We start from the raw sequence: 16,173 nt of genomic DNA on the forward strand, positions 1-16,173 counted from the left end.
ACAACCCACTTAGGCAGCTTCTGGTTGTGGTGTCCTTTCATTTCTGAATTATTAAAATAGTTGGCTTTTTTTAGCTGTGTTGCAGTTGTACACTAGAGACATCTTGTAAAAAATGTATGAGTACTGATATCTTAATGCTATTTCCTCACAGAGCTCACCTTCCTTTTCTAGTTCCATTTGTAATAGCAATGTATTGACTTTTCAGGCCCAAAATGAGATCAGTTTTCCATATTATTTCTATTCAGGGAAAAGACTTATTCTTTACTTGCAAAGGCATCCCCCTGTTGTAAGAGAAGAGACTTGGGGACTGTGGTCTGTGATAAGAACTCCATCTAGATCTGTAACTTGGCAGGCTTTGTTTCTCTTGTCCACGGAAAGTTCACAGAGAGTATCTGGCCCAGAAAAAAATCTAGTTCCTTCAAATTTCCCCTTCTATATGTCACCAGATTTCTTCTGGTGCAGCCTCCTAGTATCAATCCTCTTCTTTCTCTTGATTCCATGCTAATAATGCCTCTTCCTGGATTGAGCATTTATATAGCAGGTGATATTAGTGTTCACAAAAATGGTGGGGAAATGGGAAGATAGTTAACATTAACTGAAGGAAAAGTGTTTTCCTTGTTCTCATCCTTACAAATTGCTCACTGCAAGCAAAGTTTCTCCAGGAGGCCCTGCAGGCAACATGTTCAGCAGACTCCTTTCCTGCAGCATATTTCCCTGGCAGCGTGCTGACAGACACTGCTCTGACCAGCAATTCTAGTAACATCCCTGTCTGTCCAGCTGTCAGAGGACTGCTTGAGTATTTTCAGAAAATCAGTACTAATAGTCTCACCATTTCATCTATGCAAGGTCGTTAGTCCCCAGGTAACTATTGAGACAGACTGTAATTGCCTCCTGTCTGCTGCACTATAAATCCTAATTTTCACTCATGGGTCTGCACGGGGCCAGTCTGAAGCTTTCCTCTGATGTGGTGATCAACTTTGGGGAACAATCATCTCTCCAGTACTTCTGAGAGAGGATATATTTTCTGAAAGCTACATCCTCCCACGTTGATTTTGTTTGCCTAGAGATAGGAGTTGCTGGAGAAAGTGCTCTGACCAGGACCAAGTGTATTGTAAGGAACAGAACAGTCCCCAATGGCTTTGCTATCTGTGGACTCAGTGCCCTTTGACCTGGATCATCAGGGTTTGTATTTAGGGACTGCAAATCCTCCTGAAACAGGCAAGTCAAAGATGGCAGAGCTGGGAACTCCTGCCCTCAGTCTTCTCTCTGTGCAAGTACAAATAAGGCACCTCCCTCAACTGATCTTGTGTGATGTATTTGGCTGCTTACCTTGGCTGGTTTTGCCTTCTCAAATGGCAATGGAGTTTGGTCTTGCTGGTGTTTGCTGGGCTTGGTTGGGAGGTGGAGGGAAGGCAGTGCAGAATGGTGCTACCTTCGCCACCCTTGTGTCCAAGGATGTCCTGGCTCACGTACAACGAGAAATCTCGTGGTGCCCCAGTCAGCTCACCCTTACTCTTCAAGGGCAGAGCAATGCAGGAAACTCCCTCTCCTTGCCAAGGGCCATCCAGACTGGGATTTGTATGTGAGAAGCAATTGTTATCTGCTTTCCGTAATCACTGCAAACCACATGCTTTTTGGAGGCATCTAGGGCTGGGGGAGCCTGTTATACAAATCAAGATGAATTAGGAGGATATCAGGATGAGCTTTGTACATTATAAGGAGAATGAAACAGGCTGAGGAATATTGGACAAATGAAGAAAGGGAGCAATCAAGGAGAAAAGCTAGTTCTGGGCAGGGATACTTGGCTTGGCTGTCTTCCCTGAAGGCTTGTTCCATTAACATTTGGATATTCAGCAAAAGCTGTCTTTGCAGGGGTAAAGAGATAAGCAGAAATGTTTAGTTTAAAAGTAGCAGAGCTCCAGGTTTCAAATGCATTCTGTCTGGCTTCCTCCTCCTCCCTCAATGAAATATTCTGGCTTTTCTGTAGCAAAATATGTGAGTGAGTCTGGGACATGCCTGGTTTCCCTATGCACATGTGGTTCTGCTCCCCTCTTCTGATTTCATCCAGATGTCTTTTTTAATTATTATTATTGTTAAACTGTGCTGCTATTAATAACTTGGAAGTAGGATTTCTCCTCTGAACAGCAACTGGATACAAACCCAGAACTTAATTTAGTCTTCATTTAATGCTGGCATCTTCCTTCAGCTACTTACCATCCTATTACTAAAAGACCCATTGTCCAAAACAGGATGATATGAACCTTTCCTTTGCACCTCTGCGTGGCACTTGAAGGTTGCTGTTAGAGTAGTTATACTGAGTGCTGTGTATTGTTATGAACAAGTCACTAAGAGCCAAACCCTCACAGGTGGGTTGGCTGGCTGGTGGGGCCAGGCATGTGAAATCAATGTGATGATTTGGCTGAGCTGAGGTCAGAGTATTCAGCATTTCACCAAAATGAGCGTGGTCTGTAATTACCCATAGTTTGCAGTATGCATGCAGGAATTTGACTTCTCTCAGCATGCAGAAGTCCATTGCCTGGTCCTCAGCAGAGGCAGCACATAGACTTACATGTTTCTTCTCACATATCAGTTCCACTGACTGCTAATGGCTGCTGCAGAGTTTATATTGCAAGTTTCAGGGAATGTCTGGAGGGATGCCCCCTCTTTGAAAGAGACATTAGCTGTCCACAGAAGTTTTGCTGTACAGGAATCATGCTGGTTCACTGCCTTGCCTGGCACCTTTGTGTGAAGCCACGAGGGGTGGGAGCCTGTAAATGGCAGTTTAGCTTTGTGGGTGACACCTCTCCATGTCAGATATGAGATAGGTCTGCTGTTTAGCACTGGCTCACTGGCTACACTGCTCTTTTTAACTTTGGAGGTATTTTTAAGTTGGTGGCTGTACCATTGAGTACTGTGGAGCATCTGCAGTTCCCTTTGATTATAGGTAGGTTTGCTGAAGTTTTGGGGCCTATATGACATGTTCCTAGTTGATACAGAGAAACCAAACATGAGCCAAACCTCTAGGAATTGTGTTGTGTGGTGTTGTGAGAAGTGAACTTGATGATCCAGCAAGTCCTTTCCAGGCCTGCATTCCTTTGGTTCTGAAGCTGGAAACATGAAACAGCGTGATTTCTGAGGACCTTGTTAGCTTTGGCTTTAAGTGGTAGCATGTATCTCCTGAGAACCATTCATAACATGAAAAACTTTTCTTTTTTCTTAATGGTAAAACCTAAACACTTTGCTCAACAGTAATTTAATGAGTAGAATATTCCCATTGTCAGGCTCTGATGCTAATAATAGACAGATGGTTGGCAGTTTGAAAATCAGTCAACACAAAATTTTTTGCTATATAAAACCCAAACCATTTTAGCTTGAAAAAATTGAACTGCTTATTCCACGGTCAGATTGTAAATGAACTGGCAGTAAATACAATCTACTGACAAGATGTGTTTACACTGCAGAAATCTTGAAAATACATATAGCGTAAAATGGTGCATCTGATGTTAAGTGAATTATACATACAGAAAAAAAGGAGGTGGGAAGGAGAAGCTGACAGTGTAGAAGCAGAGCAGTGATGGGAAACAGCAAAACCAACAAAAAAGGGAAGACAAAATTCATTGGCTTATTTCTAAGAGACAGTTCTGCCAGATTGAGGATTAGGTAGCAGTTAAATTGCTCTGTATTGTTTAGAACAGTCACTAAGATCAAAGACCTCACAGGTGTGTTGGTTGGCTGCTGTGATCAGGAGCACAATCTAACAGTGTTAGATGGTCACTGATGTCCTTCCTGTTACTTGGTGGGAGCAACTAACTCAGTCAGACTGACAACAGTAATGTCACAGAGCCTGAGGGTTTTGGGGAAGCTGAGGGAGAAGTTGCATCTGGAGGTGTTTCTAAATTATGGTGGCCACCCTTGGGTTTAAATCATCTATATTCCAGCCCTTTGTCAGGGGTAGTTCTCAGTCCCCAGTCCATTACTGTCAATCCTGAACTCCTGATTTCTCTCCACTGTTATCTCTAGCTTTACAGTCTCTGAGATATAAGAGCACAGTCTTTGTGGGGAGCTCAGTGAATCCACTGCTTGGGATTTAGACTAACAGGAATTCCCACAAGAACAGGAAGTTCCCTGGCATTTTCTTTTGCTACTTACTGCCTGAAACAAAACATGAAAAACATGCAGAGTGTGTACTACAGCCCCTCTTCAGTGTCTAATACTTAAGATAAAGAAGTCCCATGTGAGCTTGGTTATATTAAACAATTCTCTGGACAAGCACTAGAGAAAGAGGCAGCAATTTAAGATCTGTTTTGTTCTTGCATATGGGAAAAGGGCAGGGGCTTTTCACTGTCACAGAAAGCTCAAGGTGTAAAGTGTAATACACTAGAACAACTTCAGGGCTGCTCTTAAGGTTAAGAACTATTGTTTGGCCTCCACATTGAACTGAATCCCTCCACTGCAGAGGAAAAAGTGGAAAATATCATGTTGAAAAATGCTGTATGAGAGAGAGCAAGAGATACTGGGCCTGCCTGGATTTATAAAACAAGAAAACAGTCTGTGTAACAGCACTGACTTTCTTGCAACCATTCTAAGGTATAACGAAAAATGAGAAGGAAGACTTAGAAAGAAACAAAGCAGGCTATGGAAGAACTGCAAGCAGTCTATTAGAGAGTATTTATGCAGTAGAATATTATTCATCAGGACTTTATGAAGAAAAAAAAAATCCATTTTGAAAATAACAGCAAGCATTAATGCTTAAGAGAAAAAGGTTTCAAATTTAGTCAGTGAAAAAAACCCCAGTGATTCTTTATTCTTGATAAGATGAAAAGAACATGAGCTCAGTAACATCACTGGAGATGAAGAGGTGCAAAAAAGTGACATACACCTGCTAAAGATTCAATTTTGAAGTTAAACTGAATGTGATGAAAGGATGAGATGGATATACTTCAGAAGAGTCACTGAAACTAACTAGTGTAGCTTACAAGCTGCCCACTCCCGATATATCTGGTAGAGGTCACATGTAGTTTACAATATTGAACAGATATTGAAGGAAGAGTTTGAGTTGACTTACATATTACCTTGATTCATGTATCTGTTTACATCTATTCTTTGAGCCACATCTTTTTGACCACTAAATTATTACACCTTTTCTACTTTCAAATATGCAGCATGATGTATTTGAAATAAACTACAAAAATAGGTCCAATGGTAGCGGTCTTGGCACCTTGAACACAGTCTGTGTAATAACACAGTATATGTCTAAGACCTTCTTGTGCCCATTTGGATTTTGGGAGTGATAACACTACATGTACTATGGCTGGGAACAGGCTTTTCTAGCTGCTGTACCCTCACACATTTCCAGAATTCAGTCATACGGTTTGGAAGTAAAACATAAATTACAGCAGAGGCAGAGAGCAATTGACAGGTATGAGGAAAGGGGAGAAAGGACCTATTGTGTGAGAAGCAGACAGCTCTGCTGACCTGAAAATATATTATTCTATGGAAGCACAAACCAGAGGGTTTGTGGAATTTGCTCTCAATTCACCATGAAAATGCTGGGCTGGGGCAACCATCCATTTGATGCGGGTGGTCCTTAATGCATGTCATAATTTACACTTAAGGCATATATGATCCCTTGAAATTCCCTTCTTAGGAGGACCATAAAAACAGTGTTGCATATGGAGCTCACTGGAGGTTTCTGCAAAGCTCCCCCATTGTCAGACATAAACACATCCTATTATTCTAGATTAGGTCAGAGTTCAATGACTCCCCAAAGCTTATTTCAGTCCTGAACTGATCCCACTGCAGTCCGGGTGGGCAAAGTCGAAGTTTTTCCACAACAGCTTCTTTGCTGTGCCTGCTCCGCTCCGCAGTCGGCAGCAAACCTGTCTCCTCAGGCTGCAGGTTAATGTGCAGCTTATCGGTGAAATCACCCTTGCTCATCCTCAGGCTGTTTTCTGAAGGAATTTGCAAGCATTACTGAAGTTTCCTCTTTTCTCTACAGGAGATCCTGGGATTATCATTAGCCTCATCTTCAAGAACAGGAATCAGAAGTTAAAAGACTTCATGCGGGGAATCCTTGTTAGCACAAGAAACAGATCCCACATGTGCCTTTGCCTGTCTGCTGCTGTGAAGGCAGAGCCCGGCCCTTGCTGCACCCCGTGGGCTCAGCCCCTGTTTGCACACAGATGCCAGGGCCATGCTGAGCTGCTGGGCACTGCTCTGCTCCTGCACAGCCACTGCTGGAGCCACTTGGGCACCTGGATGTGTCCCCCTCCTCTAGGCACTGTTCATGGGCCTGTCTCCAGCAGGGCAGCAGCAAGCAGTCAGGGTGAAGAGCAATCCACTTGGTCTGAAATTGGCAGTTCCCTAGACTGAGGCTATTCCTTGCTCTTTTTACCAAATGCACTTTCCAGGGTCATTTGTTTCTTGCTTGTTGGCATGGGGGTCACACAGTGATATCTCCAAGAAAGATACCACTGTCTTTGGGGATGGTGAGCCAATGGTCAGTGCCCAGGACAGAGCTCATGGATGGCAAATCAGGAAGCCCTTCCTCTGCTTAAAAGGATGAGATGGAGCTGTAGAAGGGTTTACACTTGGACAGAGTTATGGGCTGCACAAGCTGGGGAGAAAGCACTGATTCCTACCCTGGGAAATTAATGGCAAAAGGTTTACTCTGTACTTCATCTCAGCTCACAGGAGGTAAAGTTATCTCTTTGAACTACATGGCTCTGTGGTACAAGGAATGGCTCCACAAGAACAGGTAAGAAACATTTTGGCCATAGCTGCAGTTCAGAGGTTTCAAGCGCCAAACAAAGCAATGAAGGAAGAACAGAGAAAAAAACCGACCACAGAATATAAACAGAATAAAGAGTGCTTCTTGTTAGCATTTCATAACAACTGGATCAGGAGAAAATCAGGATATTTTACTAAAACTGCACTGTGCATCAGTATTTGTTTCTCCCTTTTAGTCTTCTGTCTCTCATAATCAGGCAGTTTGTATCCTTAGATACACTCAGCAAAAAGCAGAATCGCAATTCAAATAGAGAGATTGCATGGCTGGATCTGGCTCTTGGTAGTATTTTATCTCTAATGGAGAGAAAATAGCAGTGACAAGGAATGAACATGCACAGTGTCTTTCCCTCTTGTGGCCTTCCCAGGGGAGCTTTCCCTGCTCAACTTGTGACCAACAGGCTGTTTCCCCTCTCTGAAATATTGCCCATTCCCTTCGCCAGAAGTTTCCTGTGCTGACTGAAATATTAAAAAGGCCAAACAACATGGGGGAAGTTTGTTTATTTGTAGGGCTGCATATTCATGCCTGGCTTAGGCCCCTCCTGCTGAGGAATTTCAGCTATTTTGCTGGAAATCTGGGGTGGGGGAATTAAGGCCCTGGTGAGAATGGGGGGCCTGTGGTGATGCTGGTGACAGGAGTCAGGCCCAGCTGGTCAGTGATGTCTCCATAACAGTAACAGGGGTCAGTGGAGAAGAGAAACTGGGTGGGAAGGGGTCTGAGCCCACAGGAATCTGCTGTGCAGGGGGCGAGTGGAGCCCAGGCCCACGGCCAGCACAGGGGTCACTGAGGCAGCACACGAGGAGGCTGGTTTGTGCACCCTTCCCTAAACCCATCCTTGCTCTAGCACCTCAGTTACACCTGGGGATCTCCAGAGAGTTTTATTTTCCCTTTAAAGATCCCAGACCCAGCCTTCCCTGGAAACTCTGAGAGCCTCCTTGCAGGGGAAGGCTGTGCTGGCACCTCTGTTCCCCATGGCGGGGCCCTCAGCCATGCTCTGAGAGGAGGGGTGTACGAGGAGGGAAAACAAGGCAGCTGCTTGCATCCCGGGGCCAGTGCTTTTCAAGGCAGCACAGCAGTGATTCATGCCCAGCCTGGCTGGTGCAGGCTCCTGTGGGGCACCTCCTCGTGCCCTTCCCTTGTGGAGGGGCACTGGCTCCCCAGCTCTGGTGTCTGTGGGGAGCAGCAGCCTCCATGGCTGCCCAGGGGCCTGCTGTTAGGAAGTCATCATCTAGATCTTGGGAAGCATCTGTTCTTCCTGCCACCGTGGGCTCTCAGCGTGGCTGTGTTAGCCAACAAAACTCCTGCCCACCACCAGCCTCACCAGGAGCAGGGACGTGAAGAAGGTTCCCAAGGATTAAACAGTGATTTGCCAAGCCCTTGGGAGCATGAGATGGCTCAGGCAGCTCTGACTATCTCTGTAAGCAGCTGGCACAGCAGGCTGTATCAATCAGCTTCAAACAATATTTCTTCTCCAGGTCCAAAGGAAATACAGGTTTAAAGTGTTGTCTTTAAATAGACAAGTTAAATAAAAATGGTAGCAGCAGAAAACTGCAGTGTGCATGAAGTTTGTGATGACTGAAGCATGAGACCTGGTAAAGATTAACACCCTTCTCACACCATGGGCTGCAGGGGCCCTAATAAACTTACATCTGCTTTCCTCCTGAAGCTGTAGAGAGACCAGCTTGTGTGGGTTTCAGCACAGAACCAAACTGGGATGATGGGCTTGCTGTGTCTGGTCCAAGAAAATCATGTTCCTGCACCAAGAAGAGAGGCTCACCATGCTGCAGACAGTTCACTTGCCTCCTGAGTTTGGGATCCCTTTGCCGGTATGCTGCCAGGACTCAGAAAGTTGAGGGTATTGATTTTGCATGCTCTTCCTTAGTACTATTTCAGTGTGGTTTCTTTGGGTTTTTTTATTTTTTTGTTTATTTGTTTGTTCTTTTTTGGTTTTTTCTGACAGTTTTTACAGAAAATACATTTTTATTAGAGAATGCCGTGACATTTCCAGATTTCTAGTCTTGAATGACATTTGAGTTTGTGCATGCTTTGCAATTAAAATTTTAAACAGTTCCCAAAAATGAAAACAAGAAAGAAAAACCTAATATTTGAGAGGGGGTGGATGTTTTCAAAAGAAAAATTAGCTGTTGCTTCTGCAAATTGATTTTCTGGCAGATGATTATATTACAACCATTTTTCATTAAAAAATAATCTGCTGACCAGCTGCTGCACATTCATGTTTCAAGAGAAAGAGGAAGACCTCCACATGCTGCAGTTTGGCTTGGACTGTCAGAAGGTGGAAGGGGAAACAGTAGTCCAGGGGTTTTCCTGAACGCTGCAGAGTGTGGTGCAAGCACAGCATGGAGTGGTAGGCAGATCCTGCTGGGCTGACCATGTGTGTGACTTCACACCCAGCACCTGCATCTACCTCTGGCACCCCAATACAGCACTCCCTACCCCTGGAAGGCTGCAGGGGCACAAACCCCATAGTGTGCAGACGTAGGACAGTGGTGCCAATCTGTTCTGCCAGGCTGAAGTCAGGATGTCTATCCCTCCAGTGGGGGAAGTCTCACTAAGAGGTTAAAGAACATCAAGACTTGGAGAGAGAAAGCATAAATGCAGTCCCTGAGCTCTCCAGTGACTCTCTGGAAATCTCCATGACCATGCACAAACTTGAAATTTTACTGCCTCTTGCAAACATATGATGGAAGGTGATGTACATGTGACTTTTGAGACACCATAGGACTAAAATTAACACTGGCTGAGTGTGCAGACAGCAGTGGCCCAGCTGTGAGAGCTGCTAAGACATGTCTCACATGCAGGTGATACCCAGGCACAAAAAACATCTGCAATTCCTATAGTGTGCTGCCAGAGCTGAGAACTGCAGAATGTCCCAGGATCTGGGCTGGAGGATCATCAGGGCAGGGTCAAGGCTGCAGCAATGGGGCTGCATAATTGGCAGCTTTCTCTTATCTGAAGTTCTCACTTTGTGTTTGGTTTCTTTTCCTATAGCCTTCTTTCTTTGTCTGTCTGAATGAAAGTCAGCATGTGTAGCTAAGGATCCCAAGTTAAAGGCTGCTCTTCTGAGCATTCCAAAGCTCTCATTGATGTGTCCAGTTTTCCACACAGGTATTTTCCAGTTGGATTTTAGTCTGCATTCTAAGCATCCTGGTACCTTCAGGTTGTGTTAGAGCACCAGAGTTACAGAAGAAGAAAAATACTGATCACCACAGTTTTTCTGATCACTTACAAACCAACAACCAGCTCTACCTCTATACATTTGTAAGCTAACCTGTGTTTGTCCAGAATGTGTTGTATTTAATTGCAGTGTTAACATGCTACTGAAGTCACAAAGCCAGCAACAGTACAGCTAGAGAGAGGACTGAAGAGGCCAATTGGTAAACTTGCTCTGTTTTGCTATCCTTTCTTAGAAGTTTTATTTCCATTGTGGTTTTGCACAGAAAGGCAATGAGTATATGTGGCCTGTTCTAACTGTACAGGGGTTTGAGCCAGTGCTGCCCTGGTGAATGTCTGCTAAGCCTTGGCAAGCAGCAGGCATGAGCTTTGGAGTTCAGGGAGCTGAATTTTGGTTTGCAGCATATGCAGAGGGGCTGGCACTGAGAGAGCATTGCTGTTGACAGCCTAGTACAAAACTTACCAAGGAATTCCAGCATTGCAAGTGAGGGGTACAGTGGTAATGGTACCAACATAACACCAAGCAGTCATGCTGCTAGGTTGCATTTTGCAAATGGGAGAATTTTCCACCACTTCTTTGTGATCTACTTATCAGGCTGGTGAATCTGTCGAGGAAGAGAAATACTGAAATATGAGTGTGATAAGAGATGGGAAGCCATGCTGATGCTATTCCCCACACTTACTTACTTGCTCTCCACAAATATTCCTGCAAGTAAAACTCAGACCACAAAAATGCTTGTAGAAAGCTCAGAGCTTCCTATCAGCACTCCAGGAGTTTGTATCGTGGCCAGTTATCTTCTGTGCTGTTTGCTTTGTTGAGAGCAAGTGGCACAGTTAAAGGGAGTTGAATCCAGCAATGTCACGGTAGGAATGGGTTGGCTTCCCATGCACCATTATGCTCCAGCAATCTCAGTGCTGTCAGTGGAGTGTGCTCAGCAAATACATGCCCTCTGGCTCTATGCAGCAGTTGAGTATTGGCATGGCACCACCAGCATGAAATCAGGTGTTGACCTGTAGCCCACCTCCCACTACGGAGGCACTCTGCCAGCAATCTTACTGGGTTACATGAGCTACGGGCTTGGTGCCAGAAGTTTGCTGTCATGGAGCTAGGAGGTGCTCAGCAGATTTCCCAGGCAGGAACAAAAAGCCTTATGTCCTATTCAAACTTCGTTTAGGAGGGAGATAGCTCCTTATCTGGGCTGTTGTTAGGGTTAGCCAGCATTTCTTCTTCCTTCATTCTCAGTGTGCATCACATGAGCTGCTAGTCAGCGCCAGAGCTGGCTACCTGCTCCAGTTTGCTAGCACTTGGCGAACTTCAAATCTGGCCAGACTTGTAAGATGATGGTTTTGCCAGTCAATCAGGATATCTGAAACTCACTTGTGGTCTCTGTGCCCTGTACCATCATGTGTGGGAGGAAACAACACTTCATTCTAGGAGGTGGCAGGGTCCCAGAGGACTCTGGTTTCACTTGTGTGAGTTACTGGCTTTTTCTTCCTGTATCTGTACAGCATCAAGCATAGAAAGGGGCCTGGCCTGAAGCTGGTGTACCTATGTGGCAGCGTAGCAGTAGTAAACATAGAAGCATGTGATATTTGTCAGGGAAAAGCACAATAATCTACTCTGATTTTTTTGTATTTGGCTATATACATTGCTAGAAATTTTGCAAAAACCTAGCCAAAGGAATTGTATAAACTGCCTTAAATGTAAACCAGATACTGTCAATTTGGGGCATTTGTATTGGTGGTGTAAACTGAACCAGAAATGCTGAGCTGTGAGTCCAGGAGACAGCCAAAATGCAGCCAAAAGTCTTTTCTCTGCATTTAATTTAGTACAAGTGTGACTGGATAGGTACCAAGCCATGATTCTGGTCACGCTCTGAGTAGGGAAACCTTAGGAGAAAGTGACTGGGGACTTTTGGTGAGAAATCACAGATCTTCAATCAAGTTTTATGATGAGGTAACAAAAGTGGGTGAGCTGGTACCTGGAAAACCTGCACTGAGGATTCTTCTGTTATGCTTATCTAAGGATATGCCTGTGGAGTGATGTACAAATAGTGAGGAGTTCAATCTGCCCATGCCCAAGCTGTCTGGAAACCATGGGAGCAGCAACTGTGTGATGTTATGCCTCAGCTGATAAACTTCACTACAACCTTCAGTTTGGTACCTGTAAAGCCCTGAGGACGGAAGCTGCAGAGATGTGTCATGTAAAGGGCCATTCTGCCTCCCTTGGATTTTATATTGGATTTTATATTTTTATATTGGAGTGGTCTTTGGGCATCTGCCTTTTTTTTTTGCTAGTTGGCTCAGCACATGTGCTGTGTGAGGATTAAGGCTTTTACAAAAAGAACTTGTAGATGCAGCTCAAGCAAAGCTTTAAAGGTGACCAGTTCCAGAGTTACACGAGCTGCCAAGGGAGAGAGCTGCATGCTAGAACACTTCTCTTAGAGGTGTGATCCAAGCAGATCCAGAGGACTGGAAGCCAGACAATTCAGCATGGAAATAAGGTGCAGATTTTTTTTACAGTGAAGAAAATGAACTACTGAAATACTTTACTAGAGGCTGTACTGGGTTCTCTATCACAAGTCATTTTTAATCAAGACCAGGTGTCTCTCTAAAATATGTCTTTCCTCAGCAGAAGGATGGGCTCACCCCACCACAGGTGATGATGTTCTCCAGCCTGTGTGATGCCAATCACCAGCTTGCTTGACTAACATTTCCTTCTGGATTTTAAAACCTATGGATCTTGTGGACAGTAAGAACTGTGTACTCTCCAGCATGGAATGTCTCTTGCATCTGGGAAAGTCTGTCAGATTTATGGAGATGCCTCTTGCACTTTATGGTAAAAGAAGGTGTTCCTGCATGTGAAAGACCAGAGGCTGGATAGTGGCTCAGCAGGGCTGCTGAATACTGGGGACCTGGGTGTTTTCAGTCTAAAGGAAGAGCTGAGACACACTGATGTACCCCACCTGCCTGCTGCTCCAAGAGTGGATGGGATTGAGAGGGCTGGTGGATTTTATGGATGGATTCCTGTACTGGAATTTGTGCCAGGAACTGCCACGTTACTGTAAGGTGATGGAGCAGGGAAACATGGCTCCTTCTTACCCTCAGGTCAAGTCTGCAATAAATATGTGTGAGAGTGAGGGTAGGGGAAGCACAAGGGAAAAGGAAACACAGCTCAGAGATGCACTGATAGCAGGACTGAGTTTAAATGCAAGGTTTAATTCTTATCAGTAGCAACTGGAACCATCCTGGGAGGTAGACATCCAGGAATGCACATGCAGCTGGGTTCCTGTTACACTGGGCAATAGCTTGACTGCTGCAAGAACTTTAATAAAGTCAGGCTCAATAATTGAAGCTGTTCTGGAGAGAAAATAAAGAAAAGCAAGGAAGAAAAAATGGATCCTTCCCCACCAGAAACTGGCTTTTCAGAGTAATCTCATATGAGCTACAAAATCCATGTAGTCAGCAGTCCTGGTTCCAGCTGCCCTGAAGCCTGGAGAGGCGACACTGTGCAAGCTGAGCTGCAAACGAGGTGAGAGCTGTGGGGGCACAACATGTCCTGCACTTGCCAGGCACTGGCAATCCCTTTGCAGAGCATGCTGAGCACTCAGCAGTGTAGCCATGGTGCTCTTGTTATGTTCCTACAAATTGTGCATCTCTTTCACAGTTGGTTGTTTATCCCTTGGCTGACTGAGGACATACACATAATCCATGACAAATAATTTTGATTCAGTGAGCGATCTCTCACTTAACTACCTCTCCCAATCACAGCCATCTCATTGGCAGGCTTTGCTGACAGATAATGCTCCATTTGGCAGACAAATTCCTGACATTTACAGCTTCTGCTTCAGTTCCAGTAGAAACAGCCTGCATGGCAACACAATCTGACCCCACTGGGTTCCTGGCTCAGCTCATTATCATTAGCTGTTTTAAAGGCAGCCTCTAAAAATCTCTGTGCTTTCCCTCTCAGCACCTCACAGTGTGAATGCTGTAGCTGGTTTACAGATGGGGAAAAGGAGTCACAGGAAAATAGGCTGGTTCTGGGACCTTTCCTCACAGCCATCACTCATACTGAGTAGGTATCTGCGAGCTCTGTCTGAACAAGGGGTTATGTGTGAACACTCCTGTCATCCCCACAAATTCTAACACACTACCTCTATGCATGAAGTGAAAGAAATTTTTTACTACCTTGCTTAAGCTGGCTCAGGGCCAGTGGGCAGAATACTGCTGAGCATCTGCAAATCACAAACTGGAAATGCTGTGGTTCCCCTCTCCCAGTGGGCACTGAGAATGAATGTGCACTGCTCACCATGGCTGGTTGTTCTTGTCCCTGCCACACTCCAGGCCCTGTGCACTCCTCCCTGGGATCTATTGCTAGGCTCAGACATGCAGCCCCTGGTGTGAGCAATTCATGGGGGCCCACTCTGCCTTCAGCCTACTGCCCCAGGAATGGGGGGAGTCAAGAAACACTGCCTCTGACATCAATGCTTCTGACTTATTTGCTTAATTGCATTCCCTGACTCTGGATCACTCTTAAGCCTTAGAGAGCTGGATTAGATTTCCCAAGATGTTGAAGCGCCTACAAATGTAGATGGGCTCCTGTTGGGATCTTCAAATATTCCAAATTGGGAAGCCAATTACCCCACAAAATCTGCTTTTTCTGACTCTGTGGGAGGGGGTCAGTCTCAAAGGAACCAGGCAGATCAACATTTGCACAAAATGATGAGCAGCTGATTGTCTGTCCTGTTCTCCAACTCGCCTGTGTACCTTATAGCCACAGATTTTGCAGTGTTGCATACTTTCTTTTTGATGCCTTTATTCAGCACCTTGGTCTGATCAGCACCTGATGTTGAAATAATGATTTCAAAGAAAGATGTGCACTCAAAGAGCACCTTCAGGCTGTGACTCCAGATCCTGAGCCTTCCAGAACAGACTCCTTTAGCCTCCATTGGTTTTGTTGCCTTTTGTGCCATTAAAAAGCTGACTTCATTTTTAAAATCAGATTAAATAATCAATCCCTGTGTTTTCTGATGGCTGTTTTTGAGCTTTTCTGAAAAGCACAGAAGAGGCCACCAGAAGTAGTTTTTTTCTTTGTTTTGGCATCATATTTGAGCCTTGCCTGTGATCACCTGACAGACCAGAGTAGAACTTCTACTGCTGCACAAATTGTTCCTCTTCTTTGCTCCTCTTGTCTTTCCTGGCTGAAGTGCTCCTTTGGAAGGCAGAAGACAAGGAATGCCCATGTGGAACTGATAAGGATTAAGAAATGCCAGATTCCTTGCCTGCCTTTTTTTCTTGCACCAGCTAATGCCCAGAAATATTGTTGACAACAAAGAAAAAATTTCTCAGGGCGAAACTGAAACTCTTTTGAACCAAAAAGCATTCCTGTAGCTGGAAATCACTCCAATAACTAAAAAGAAAAAAAAAAAAAAAAAAAAAAAAGCTTGTACGGATTCATAGTTTTTCAATTAAAAATTGTCACCTGAATGGAGACTTTCACCAGAGGGAAACTTTCATCTCCACTGAAAGCATTTGCCATTTCTGGTCTGACTCTGCCCTGGTGTTAAGAGGTGTTGGATTTGCTTAGGAATCTTCAGAGGAGAGGTTTATGTGCCCTGTGTCCAAATACACACTTGGTGGCCAGGTGCCTACCTTGTGCCTTAGGACAGGGATGCTTTTTGGGCTGTCCTCAGGCTGAGCACTGGCCCCTAACACACACCAGTCTGGTGAGCCTTTTTTATTTTCCTCCCAAGACTTTGATATTTGCATGTTGGTGTTTTTATTATTCCTGGGATATTTCCAGCCCCCTACATGTCATCTGGCAGAACAGTCCCTGCAAATTCCTGCATTTATAGTTTCTCCTCCATTTTCAACCCCCTGAATGCAGAAAGGTTTTCTACAGAGGAAATGAAACCTGTGTGCCCTGAAAGCTGCAAAGTCACAGACTAACCAGAGAACAGTGAAGCATATAAATATCCCTGCACAGTGTTTTGTGCTGCAAATAGGCCAAAATCAATGAACATGAGAATGTTTCTTTCACATTACTTGTCTCAAAGGCAGGACTAAAAACATTTTTACATGGCAGATGGGTTATAGTGCTTTCATTTTGTTTACATGGCTGGGAACACGACCCATCTTACTTTTCATAGCTGCCATCTGTTGGTCAAATTCATTCCAGTGCAATCAACCAGGTC

This window comes from Pyrgilauda ruficollis, unplaced genomic scaffold (assembly GCF_017590135.1).
Source record: "Pyrgilauda ruficollis isolate IOZ18807 unplaced genomic scaffold, ASM1759013v1 scaffold15, whole genome shotgun sequence".
NCBI classification, from domain to species: domain Eukaryota; kingdom Metazoa; phylum Chordata; class Aves; order Passeriformes; family Passeridae; genus Pyrgilauda; species Pyrgilauda ruficollis.